The sequence below is a fragment of the Peromyscus californicus genome, unplaced genomic scaffold (assembly GCF_007827085.1).
Source record: "Peromyscus californicus insignis strain IS unplaced genomic scaffold, ASM782708v3 Scaffold_8__1_contigs__length_139910024, whole genome shotgun sequence".
NCBI classification, from domain to species: Eukaryota; Metazoa; Chordata; class Mammalia; order Rodentia; family Cricetidae; genus Peromyscus; species Peromyscus californicus.
In genome coordinates, this window is record NW_026294606.1 from 26,310,518 (window position 1) to 26,324,101 (window position 13,584).

A 13,584-nucleotide genomic window follows, 5' to 3' on the forward strand; every position below is an offset into this window, starting at 1 on the left:
ACACACTGGCTGCCATGGCCTCCGCAGTGGGTCACCCAAGAATTCTGTGTGACCATCATAGGACCCACTGGCCACTTCCCTTCACTCCTGCACCCACGTTTGACCTTCTGTACCCTCCCTTCCTTCCCTGAGCCCCGTGTGTAGTTCTCCTGCCATGTGTCAATCTTCTGAATCTGTTATGTTTCAGAAATGCACAAAAATACAGCAAGCTAGACAACAGAGCAAAGGAGCACCAACATGATCAGGTCTTGTGAGAGGGGACAAGGACTTGGGAAAGCCATTAGTTGCCATTGATAAAGCAATTTTAGCAAAGCAACTAAGACAGAAACCAGGTGGCAGGGGATATGCAGCCTCCCTGAATGGCAGGCAAGTAGAAGGCTTCATTTCCAGAACCAATACATGAACCAGGCATGGAGCCTAAGGCAGAAGGATGATGAGATCAAGGCCAGCACTAACTACAGAGCAAGACTCTGCCCCATCACCAACACCAGAAAAGCGTGGGGCTGCAGAGATGCCTCAGCAAGCAAAGTGCTTGCTCCCCAGACACGAGGGCCTAGGTTCAGATCTCCAGCACCCATATAAAAGCCAAGTGTCCTCTACAAGTGTCTTTACAAGTACAGCACCAAGAATGTGGAGAAGAGACAAGTGGATGTCCGGAGCTCACTGGCCAGCCAGCCTAACTGGAACAGCACGTTCCAGGCTCAGTGAATGACCCTTAACAAATAAGGTTGAGGCTATCCCACAACCATTAAAAAAAAAATTCACTATGTCTAAAGCCATAAATTAATTTAATTCCAGAAATACTTAACTTTTGCACTCCTGTGAGCTTTTAGATTTGAATGTCTAAGAACTCCAGAACTGGGCTTTGCACTCAATTTACCATAATCTGAGGAAGGACTAGAGAAAAGTTTACCTCCAAAAAACAAACTCCCTGGCCAGATTCACCTGTGTTGGGCAAGTATAACTATAGTTGTAGACTTTGCTGAGGAGGCTTAGCAAATTTCTACTGCTAACTGATTCAATACTATTTTTAATACATTTAACAAATGGTACATTTTCTAGATTATAACCTTTGTATTGGTTTTGACTGATTTTCTAAGAGTTCATATTGCCATAACTTTCTATATGTTCTGTGTAAAAACAGACCTGTTATAACTGGGGTTGTAGCTTGGTGGTAGAAGCCTTGACTGACATGTGCTGGGCCCTGGTTTGGTCCCTACTACCTCAAAACTTAAATTAAATAAAGTAAAAATTAACCTCTAAAAAAGAAGTATGGTGGAGAACAATAGAGAAGACTCAACATCAATTTCTGGTCTCTGCACTATACATTCACACCTAACACACACACACACACACACACACACACACACACACACACACACACCCCTACATACCACACACACACACACACACACACACACACACACACACACACACACAGACTGAATGCTGTTTAGACACTTTCGTTAGCATTGCCTTAAATACCATTTTCTCCCAAGATTCCAAATTCTTGCCTTACTCTGTGCATATGCACAGCTAATGAAGTCAAAGTTTCTGCCTTACTGAGATAATAGGATAACAAGTAGCATCAGCTATTCCATAAAGCCAAAGATCATAACAAAATACAATATTTACATTGTCTCACTAAAACCAAAAGCAGTAGTATCTGCCTCTGCTTCCAGAACCCTCGGAGAAGGGGGAGCAGGGGGAGAAAGCTGGAAGCTGATTGGAGCCTGCTTTCTTAAAGTTTTTGGACTTATGCCCTCCCTAAATTGCCCGAATTTAAAACAGAAAGTCATAGAAGCATCTTTGTGCTGCTTTCCAGCAGGATCCAATCTTTTAAACTCGACTCTTTAGAAAGAAGATGCTGACAGGGTCACTAACAACCCCAAAGTACCCCAGATGGCAGCTCTCAAATTTTAAAAAGAAATGTGCCTACGTTTATCATGATTTTTCAGACATAAATAGGAAAAGTGAAATACCAGACTAAGGCCAACCACAGTTACAAAGAGTCACCTTGACTCCCTGTAGACCAGAGCCCATGCAGACCCGGCCCCGTGGTTCTCTGATCCAAGAAAACCATTCACAAACACCTTCAATGCATTCCATGCATATGGACAGCAAACATCCTCTAGATAAGAGCAAGTAAAATGGCATGGATGAAGGATGGGCCTTTGAGCATCACTTCCTGTGTGTTAGGATTAGTCATTCCATGCCCTTTGGTGGAAGACTATTTGGAGTAGCTCAAAAGATATTCTTCTTTATGACTGTGGTGAGAATTTCACTGATACCTTCTGTGTCAAAGCTGATTCTATCTCAGGCGGACATATGAGGGAACAACCCTAGAACTAGGTGGGTTCCAGGCTAGTCTAGAACTTCTGAACTGTATTCTAGGACATTAAGAGCCATCAGGGAGCTGGGGAGATGGTTCAGTGGGAAAAGCTTGCTGTGCAAGCACAGGACCTGAGTTCAAATCCCCAGATACCATATAAGACAGATATGGAAGCATATGTATGTCTGCACTTCCATCAGTCCTATGGAGTGGGACTGATGGGGTGAGATGGGGTAGAAATAGAGTCCTCTTTGAAATAGGACTCTTATATTTTAGTAAGTCTAGAATCCTCTAGCCTGGCATAGCCTGAACAAGAGGCCTGGGGTTATCTGCTGACCTCTACACATGTGCCATGGCATATGTAGGCCCACACTCATGTACATGAACACACACACTGCATACATATAATCACACATCACACACACACACACACACACACACACACACACACACACACACACACACACACATCCTTCTGTTGTTTATTTGTGGTATTTTGTTACAACAATGGAAACTGACCAGCACTGGGACCAACAACCAGGGAAAGCAAATGTTTCCATCAAGGGGATGTCATAAAGAGATGGTCCATAGGAGTGGGAAAGTTCAGAAGCCTAACGGGTAGTGGAATGGCACTGGACAGACTAGCAACAATGGTAAGCCACTTCCTACTTCCAGGAGGAGGAAAGAAAGCCCACTGGTCACCTATGCAAGATGGAACCAGGCAGCCTGCTGGGAGCTGAAGTCTCAGAAAGGTAGGGGCAGCTGAAAATGGAGCCTCTGGGGGTCCCTGTCCTCTACCATAATCACTAGGAAGGGTCAGGAATGGGCATGGCAGTGAGTAGCCCAGGGGTGACACGAAGGGACTTTCATGGAAAGGGGTTGTGTAACAAAAGCAGGCTCCAAGGCTACGATGACAGGAGCTGATTTGCTCTTAGCCCAGTCACCGCTTCAGTACCCTGACATGCACATACATCTCAGGAAGAGGAATATTAAGTACCCCCAGGATCTTTCTTTCACAGACCATTTTGGAAAAGGAGTATTCCATGAAATATTTTTTGGGAAATGCTGATCTAGCCCAGTATTGAAAATTTATAGACAAGGAAAGAACCCTAGACATTTGGTTAAGCGGCTTGAACAAGATAGGAAAAAAAGGAGACTATAAAGACTAGAGTCTAAATTCAAGCTTCCAGGTCTTAACCAAAGGGCCTTCTAATCTGTAGGGAAAAAAAACTGTAAGTACTTTAGCACCATCAAGAAACCAACTACTTAACCATAACAGCCAGCAATGATTCGCAAAGCTCTCTGGGAAAGTGCATTACCTGTCTTATTGGGTCAATGACAAATGCACCAAAACTATGGGGAAAGAGCATACATTAAAGAAAGAGAATAAACGCAGTGAAGTTGCTGGTGCTATTAACTGGGAGGAAAAAAAGAGGGGGGAGTTGGGCATGGTGGGACACATCTGTAATGCCAAGACTCTGGAGGCTGAGGCAGGAGGGTTGAGAGTTCAAGGTCATCCTCAGCTACACAGCAAGTTTAAGGCCAGCCTAGGTTACATGAAAAATTGTCTCAAAACAATTTTTTTAAAGAGAAGCACAAAAGAGATAAAAACTAAAATCCACTAGATATCGCCTACATCCCGGCCACCATGTTACCACGTTTATTCCAATGGCACACGTGTGTCTGTGTAACAATAGGATCAAATAACTTTCATTAAGCAGGCAATGTAACTAAGGGGCCAAATGTGTAAGAGGAGTCCCCAAGGCTGGTGTCAGAGGTTCCTGTCCAACACAAACCACATAAAAATGGACAGGCCTAGCTGGGCGGTGGTGGTGCATGCCTTTAATCCCAGCACTCGGGAGGCAGAGCCAGGCGGATCTCTGTGAGTTCGAGGCCAGCCTGGTCTCCAAAGCGAGTTCCAGGAAAGGCACAAAGCTACACAGAGAAACCCTGTCTCGAAAAAAAAAAAAAAAAAAAAATGGACAGGCCTGCTCCATGGCCCTCTGAAAGAAACACAGTTCTGGGTTGTTGATTTTTTTTTTCCTAGCTGGAGGTACCCACCACCTTCTTACAATTTCCCCCACAATCTTTTGCTCTGTCCCTCATATCGTTTCGCTTTTGTTCAATTAAATATCTACCCTATCTCCCAGAACACACCCTCAGTCACATGTTAGGGAAGGACAGGTGAATTTCTTGAACCTAACTCTACAGCCAAGCTCTTCCCTATTTTGGGAGGTGCCTCTATTCAGGTGGTAGGTATATGGGGAAAAGGGGTGGGAATTTGGCTATAAGTCAATGGGAAAATACCCCTGCCTATGATGAATATTCATAAAAGAATACTCAAACTCTTGACACAGACAAACTACTGTGAGGTCAATGCCACTCAGAGTGCCCATGGTCCTTGTTCCTGGTATTCCATTTTCATGTTTATTTACCAGTAATCTGCATAGCCCTTCTTAATAGAAAACAGTTAAAGGCAAAAGAGCCTACTCTATAGGTTATTTACAAAGCCTTTTGGATTTATGGAGTCTCAATTAATTTAGATTTACTGCAGCCTAAGTAGTTTCTCCTAAGATAGGCTATGATCTAGCCTCTAGGTCCAGAAAAAAAAAATTTTTGTGGGGGGAGGGTGTAACAATCCCAAATTCACACTATTTTAATATAAATTTTCAGAAAGGAAGGAAAAATATTTACCTCCTCCCCTAAGCACCCCCAATTTCAATAATTTACAAGCATAAAATTCCAATAATTCTTGCTCATTCTTCAGGACTCTTTATTTTACTTCTTCAAATCCTGCCGAGCATGGATCAAACAGAGCACAAACCAGGGAGAAATTTAATCACTCGTGTCTCTCTCTGCCTGAGGGATTGTCTAGGTACTATGGTGACAGACACCTCAGTGAAAGTATGCAGAGGGGAAAAAATAGCTCCTAGACTTTAAAAAAGGAAAGAAAGTTTCTGATAGATTCATTGCCAACACGTAAGAACACTGTAAGACCCACGTTGTCATACACAATCAAAAGTTTTTATACGCCAGGGTGGAACTGTGGAGACCAAGTAATACTCAGCAAAGGTATTTCATTATTCTTTCTCCAAACCCTGCATATTTTGAATTTGTATATATCCACGGAGTATTCTTGCCCACTAAATGGACAGCTTTTCCACACCAGGGCAACGAGCTATTCTGTGCGACACTATGATGGTGGACACTCATTATACCTTTGTACAAACCCACAGAATGTACCACAGGAGTGAACCCAGTAAGCTGTGGGTGCTGAGTAGCAATGCTGTGTCCTCTATGACAAATGGACCACTCCCGGTGAGGAATGCTCCTGGGAAGATGTGTGCATGTGGTGGGGCAGGGTCTACAGAGGAAATTTCTGGAACTTTCTGCTCAATTTTATTATGAAACTAAAACTTCTCTAATATATATATATATATATATATATATATATATATATATGTGTGTGTGTGTGTGTGTGTGTGTGTGTGTATACATATATATTCTTATTATTTCTTTTTAGCATACTGCCTCTATCGTTAACATACACTGATATGGGAAAATACAAATAAAATCTGGAAGAAAAATTAAGCCAAGTAAAAATTTGTCATTTTGCAGTTGGAAAAAGTCAGCCTTTAGACAATTTAAATTCAGACTTTGTTTTTTTTTTTTGTTTTTTTGTTTTTTTTTTTTTTTTTAGGGAGGGAAAAATAACTGGTCTTGGAGAGTAAGCAAAGCCAGTTTGTAAAAATATCCCCTGGCCTCATCCACACAGACAGTTTGCACCAATGATACAGCTAAGCTCCTCCTCTTCCAAGACACAAGTCAGAATATTTTTCCCAGCCCATGTTCATGAACAGGAAACCAACAAGACTGTAAACACAGGAACAACAATCAACGAGCGCAGATGTTTCGGGCTGGAAGTCGCATTCTGGACAAGGTGAAAGGGTAAGTGGTGAGCAAGTGATCGTCAGGACCGTGGCAGAGAGCAAAGGTCAACTCAGAGTGGATCCTCAAGGGACACTGTCCCAGCCTGCTGTGAGTCTACTCTCCCCCGCCCAGACCAAGCTCGCGATGATGAGAAAACAATCTGAACATAAAATCGGCACTGGGGAGCACAGACAGTTCAGGTCTAGGGCAGTCCCAAGCTATCTAGCAGGATCGGTCATCAAGGGCGTATGCCCATGAACTTGAAAGCCAGGAAGGCCCGCCCTCCCAGAACCAGGAGCCCCTCTCCCTGCAAAAATGTTTGAAGGAGATTCTTCAGCCCAGTCATCTGGGATTGTGTTTGAGAGAATAAGACTGTGGGGAGCCATCAAGGAATTACCTGATGTAATTTAGATACCATCTCCATTATGGGTCCGGTCAGGGGATAATGGAGCTGGGAAGGGCAGGAAGAGGGCTCTCCTGGTGCATACCAGTGGAACAATGCAGCGAAAGACAGCATGGTTTTCAACTCAGTTTCTGGAAGAAGACAATTCTTTGTGGGGCCAACAGTCCTGCAGCATACCAAGCAAGACATATCTATAGACATACTTAGCATTTTATTTGCAGAAAGCAGGCTTCTAGGAGGAAATCTTACTGGCCACAAAAACGTCCAGAAAAATCCAGAAGCTGTGTGCCTCCCTCACCTCTTAACTGGAAGAGTGCTTCAGGATGCCTTTGCCATTCCTCCATCATTTAAGCTGTCTGCCCCACAGCCCTTCTGCTCCAGTGCACTAAGAACGGCTTCTTGGGTCTAGGGATTTCCCCTTAATATTGACAGCTAGCAACAGAACTCGGGAATTGGTGCTGAGTGAATCTAACAAATGCATTACCAACAGAGGAGGCCAGGTGGCATGGGAGAACTCCACAAGCTCTAAAGTCTTCAGTTAACAGTTACCAATAATCCCAAACTAGGTTCATCAATAAACCCAGAACCAGTTATTTGTTGCAAAGCATGTTTCCTCAGAAAAACCACAGTGTGAATGTTTTCCAAGCCATATGATGGATCCTAACTTTATTCACAGGGTGCTGGAAGACTACAGATTTATATTAAAAAATATATATACAGAGAGAACATCTTCAAAACACTTGTAACTAATTTAAAAAGTGATCAGCTATGCACTATTATATAGGTGTAGTGGCAAATGCTTGTAATCCCAGCAGTTAGGAAGCAGAGGCAGGAGGATTGTGAGTTTGAGGCCAGAATGGGCTGCATAGTGAGACCTTTTCGCAAACAAATAGCAATCAATCAATCAATAGCCCACAACCCATTGTTAATTTCTCATGTTAATAGTAAAAGATTGACAGGTGGAACTTAGGCTCTGAGAATTGCTGACATGCTCAGACACTTGAGAGTTTGACGGCACTGCTTATTTAGTAACTAAATTTTACTAAAGTGGTAGATTTCCTCCTCCTCAATACAATTGTCGCTCTTTTCTCATACTCCAGGTGAGACGGCATTTGCTTTCTGGCTCACAGATTTCATGTGGACAAGAGATGGACCACAGATGAGTATGAACTAGAGACTGAGGGTTTCGGGGACAGAATGGTGTGTCTGAATGAGATTAACTCAGCTGTCTCGGTGGCAAAAGAGAAACAGGAACAACAGAACACACTGGTGCTTTGATAGCAACACAAAAGAAAGACACCAGCCCCAGCCATTCCCCTTGTCAGCTCCTGGGTGACAGCCTGTGGCCAGGGAAGCTGGGCTGGATTGGCGGCACGTGGTTGGGCTGTAGTGCAGCGTCTGGAGGGTGGGACAGTTAATGTGTAACAGCTGTTTACACGCCTGGGCCCTTGTCAGTTAACTACTAGTATCTTACTCCTGCATTGATCCCCACTGCTTTAAACTAGATACTCATGACAACTTCTAATCAGAAACAAAATTACCTCATTAGAATATTGCCTACTTTCTTTCCAGTGCTGGAAGCCAACAACGGTGAAATGGATGAAACTCAGAAAGAGAGAAAGCGGAGAAAAGCAGCCCCAAATGGATATTAAAAAACAAAACCACAATAACTTGATATCAAGCTATAAAGTACACATTCCCTAGAATAGTGCAATGGGAAGCAGAGTGCGGGGCTGATTGGAGACGAAGCTGGCTGGTAGGTGACTCGACCTCCACTTTCCCAAGGCCGCTTCTCCAGTAAGCCTAGGGTGAGACAATCACCCTCAGAGCTACCTCCACTAAAATCCTCAATGGCACGTCTTCACAACCTCCAGCCACATCCATGCAACATACTGCTTTGGGGCTGGGTGTAGCTCAGTGACAGAGTGTGGTCTTAGCATGCGTTGGGCCCTGGGTTCGATTCCCAGCCCTGGAAAACGAAATCCAGCATATACAGCAGCTGGACTCTGAAGACACCCAGCCAGAGCCACTGCAACCATGACTTGTAAAGAAAATGATGAACATCCCCTTTACGTCACTTAGCACTGAGATTCCCACAGCCCGGGAAAGCCTTTTTCCCAGCTAATCAGAGGCCAGTTCTCCAGCAGAGGAACTAAGCATGATTCAGCACATTTAAAAAAGGATTTATACCCATTCTTAGAAGGACAACAGAGGAAGCGCCATCGGAGGGCTAAACAATGGTATCTACTTGCCCTTTGATCTCAGCTGAAGAACACTGTGTCCAGCTTCTTTGTCGAAATGCCACTGGATTTCACATTTAAAACCCTTCGGGAAAACATCTACAGCTTCCCTAGACCACACTCTTTCAAATTCTCCCAGCTACTTTTGCTGAGGATAGCTTACAGGCAACAAATTTATTTTCTGTTACAAAAAAAAAAAAAAGAAAGAAAGAACTCTTGCTAAATACAGGCAGCCCAGATGAAAAACTGTAGTACTGATCCTGTTTATGAGAGAAAGACAGTAGAGTGTCTCTGGTTACAAACACAAGTAGGGAGTATTCCATTTTTCTTCTAATTTATGTTTCCCAAGAGTAATTCTGTTGAGAAGATTGCCAGTATTTTCAGTACAATAAGTTTCTTGTTCCTTGTACTAACACTTACTGATTCCCCTACACGAGCATGATGTGAGCCTTTTATTTCATTTAATCCTAGCATCTGGAGTGCAACACCTTATTAATTCAAGATAAACCTGAAGTACAGAGATTTAAAGAGGCATTCTACTCTCACACATGTTGAGATATTACAAATTAATGCACATGTGGGGAGTTGGTTTTTAAAGGCCTATTAATAAAGCATTTATTACTTATGAATGCCTCAATGAATGTTCTAAATATCTCCAAGCATTTTACTAAACACCAATCAAGCTGGGCAGTGGTGGTATACACCTTTAATCCCAGCACTGGGAGGCAGAGGCAGGTGGATCTCTGTGAGTTCGAGGCCAGCCTGGTCTACAGAGTGAGTTCCAGGACAGCCAGGGCTACCCAGAGAAACCCTGTCTTGGAAAACAACAAACAAACAAACATAAATAAAGAATATCTTTACTAAAGAATTGGGGCTCACAGATCAGTGGGAATTTAAAATACAGATGCTGTTCATATTTTCATTAATTCAATCTTGTGGAAACACTGTCAGAGTGCTCCGCATTAGGTTAGGCTACCCCGGTGGATCCATGTGATATCAGCCTTTGGAGGCTGATATCCTGAAGTGAGCACACACAATGAATAAGCAATTTTAAAAACAGAGAGGGACAGGCAGAGAGAGAAATTCCATGTGATCAGCAGGAGGAAGGAAAGGACCGGGGTGCTGTGGTGATAAAGAAGAGGGGAAGGCATGTAGTAAGAAGGTGTTTGCAGAAGGGGGGAATCTTAACCTAAGACCTAAAGGATATTTCAGGATATCTCTCCAAGGTCACCAAATTGGCAAGCTTGCTTAGTAGACTGCCAAGACATTTTGAGCAGTAGAAAACAAATAGCAAATGACATCTGTGGCCCTAATTTGCTGTAAATTCACAAGCTCACCCAGGCACTCCGCTGACACACGGCATCAACAGCAGACAGCCGTCCACCTCCCAGCCTGTTGCCAAGATAGGATTTTGAACAGTGAACATCAACAACAATGAGCTGGTCGAATGACCAGCGTTCAGGCTATGAGAGATTCATCCTGTTGATTCATACTTCCTGATGTCGGGCTGGCTGACAAAGCTAGGGTGTTTCAAATGTATTTCATGAGCAAATTATTCCTCTCGTCACAGCAAAGAGGCATGCTTACAGAGATGGGTAACTTTCCCTTATGCTTTTAATGAGTAACCTTCTTAGCCCAGTGGATAACGTACAAACACAGTGATGTAAGATTTATCTTTCTGTCGATTCTTTAATCGATGAGTCATGTATTACATCATTCAACATGACACTGACACCAACTAGGAAGCCTGCAGGACTTGAACATCCTTAGAGAATCCACACTGCTGAGCTTCAGGGGCCTTTTCCTCAGATTAATGCCCCTTCTTGGTTCACAGCCATGGTCATCAGATGCTACCACATTCTAGCCTCTGGTGAAATCTGTCTTCCCCACTGCTGCGTGGATTAAAATGAATCCAATTGCTTTTTACTGGCAGGTGGTAATGCTTGTTGCTTGAATTCTACCTATCTAGAAGAGGTTTTCTCCTTTCCCCCTGTGGAGTCTAGAACTGGGCCTACAGTAATTGTAACAGCAGGGAGCCCCATGATGGGATATAAGGGGCTCGGACAAAGAGTAGGATCTTTCTGTTCTGTGTCAGCCTATCTAGGAATTCACTTGTCCTACTGGTGTGCTCATTTGGAACTTTCAGTCTTTAAAAATCATTTATGAGAAATAAAGTCAGATATGATCCCGTGTGCCAGTAATGCCAGTACTCTGAAGGTTTAGGCTGGAGGGTTTCCAGCTCCAATCCAGCTTGGGCTACACAGTGTAGGCTCTCAAAAATGAAGGATGGGATGGAAGAAAGGAAAAAGAAAAGAAAAGGGGGGAGAAATGACAGAGGGAGGGAGGGATAAAGAGAGTTAAAAACATACCTAGGGAGATACGATGCTAAACTATATAGCCATAACAAAATTAGTTGCCAACCACCTTCAAACAGGGTGACTCAGAAGCTGTATGCATTTTAAACCACAAAAGGTCAGAAAAGCAAGGAAAGAGGGGAAATTGGAAGTCAACACACACACACACACACACACACACACACACACACACACACACACACAAAACCATACTTAACAAATTTGTCTCAAACCAGGTCTTGACATTTCAATTACTGTCAAAAACAATGGTTTCTGAACCCCATCAAAAACAATAGTTTCTGAACCCTTGAATCATTGGGGCAGCATTTAAAAAAAAAATAGTTTCTGAATTCTGCCCAACCCTCCACATGCCAACTGAACAGCAGAGTCACCTGGCACTCTTAAAGCCCGCAGGTTACTCTAATGTGCCACAGCGTTCGGAAGCCTTGTTTCTCATGTCTCCAGAGATGATATATGGTTTCCTTCAGACATCTTCACCACAGTAGCACACTCAAAAAAAAAAATCTAAGGAACTTTAAAAAATAAAAGATGCTTGAGCTCACCCACAAGATTCTGGCAATCTCTGGGTCTGAGTAGAACCAGCACCCTAGTACTTTATAGGCCCCAAGTGACCCTAAGGTCAGCAGCCAAGGCTGAGGCCTATATGGTACAAACCTCTTGCTTCCACAGAACTGCAACGAGATGCTCTGAGGGGAGGCACCAGTACCAGCTTCCCTTCACTTTACCTTAGGACTCACCCCAAATGGCAATAAAACATGTTGTCTAAAGCAGTCAGGAAACTTAGAGGAAGGAGGTACTGAAGGAGAGAACAGGAATGGAAATTATGAAATCAAAGAACCAGACATGTTAGAATAAGGACAGCACTGGTTCTCTGCAGCCCGGACCACCCCTCCAACCAAGTTTTATGGACTGGCATGAGAGACAATTTCCTTAGGGTGCTTCCTGGAGGTGGCTCAACCTTCAACTTGATTCCAGTACACTGTGAGAATTACTGTCCAGTCAGATCCCTTTGCAGTCCAAGTAGCCAGGTTGGCAGGCCCTGAGCCTCCACTCCCTCTGAGATTCTGTTTCATGAAACTCCCAGAAGGATTTCAGCCCTACTTGGATGCCGGTAGTTCTGCCTCCAGACTTTCTACTCCATTTGATTGTTACTCTCAGTTCGTTTTTCTTCTACACCCACCTGCTCCACCTCGGCATAACTGAGAATCCTAGATACACTTGCAAAGAACTCAGTCAGACACTTAACACTGGATCATTCCTGTAACTACTGCCTTGAAAATGATGGATGTCTGTGACAGGCCTTGCAGTCCTTCTGACAAGTTCATGCTAACCCATTCTGGGGCCTGGGTACAGGCCTGGGTCTCCTCGGGGTCAGAAAGCCCTCAAAGACCCAGGAACGGCTGCACCCACTCTGGGCGTGTCTACTTCCCCAGGTCTACCCACTGGGGACAGGCCTCCTACATTCCTGCTCTATACTAAGTTTACGAAAAAAGTCTAGCGAGGATCGGAAGCACCGACTCGGCAGTCCTCCTTACCCCCTTTTCTACTTACAGATGAGAGAAAACTTCAGGGGGGAGTGGGGGACGTGACTCTGTCCGAGTTTGCCACAGAACATTTGTGGCAGAGCCCAATTTAGCCGCCCTCGACTTTCCATTCTGTTGCCTGGCAACGGAGTTCGGTAGAGCTCAGCGGCCAACCCTGGCCCCTACCCTGCACCCCAGCAGCTTGGGCAGCATTGATTAAAGGGTCAGCCTTTTGGGACAATGGCCAAGGGCATGAGAGCGCAGGCATTGGGTGGATTACCCCAATTGAGCTGGAATCTCGCCCCACACTGACGCAAGCCCCGCCTGGCTGGGATTGGGACCCCTGTCACGGTCTTGTGGGACCTTCCTCAGCCACCAAAGCCCTCCTTCTTTAACACCTGTGAGTTTCTTATAAAGCACTCACATCAGGTTCTCAAAGTTCTCAACCGCTGTCGGATTCCCTGACAGTCAAGGTAGGTAAACTAGCACCCCAAGCGTCTGGGGGCAGAGCAGGACAGTTCAGAGGGGGCAAGAGTGCAGAGGGCCTTATCTTACTAATGATGGCCACACTCGGGCCAGAACTGAGTTGAAGTGGCCCGAGCTAGGAGTAGGAATACAGGGAAAGTGTCCCGAGCTCCCCCAAGAAGACACCCTGGGCGGGCACCTCGGCGCGCCCCAGGCCCTCCCACTGCAGCGGAGCGCACTCCTTCCCCTCCGCTGCGCAGGTGGCAGGAGCGCCAGCTGTCCCGCATCCCCGGCGCGCGCGCGCACTCCTCCACCG

The 13,584-nt window shown here is 44.6% G+C and overlaps 1 protein-coding gene across 1 annotated transcript in view; it reads right to left on the reverse strand.

Moving 5' to 3' along the window:
• Bmp6 (bone morphogenetic protein 6) overlaps window positions 1-13,584 on the reverse strand; it is a 157,394-nt gene that overhangs the window by 141,650 nt on the left and 2,160 nt on the right. The gene's annotated exons all lie outside the window — the stretch shown is intronic.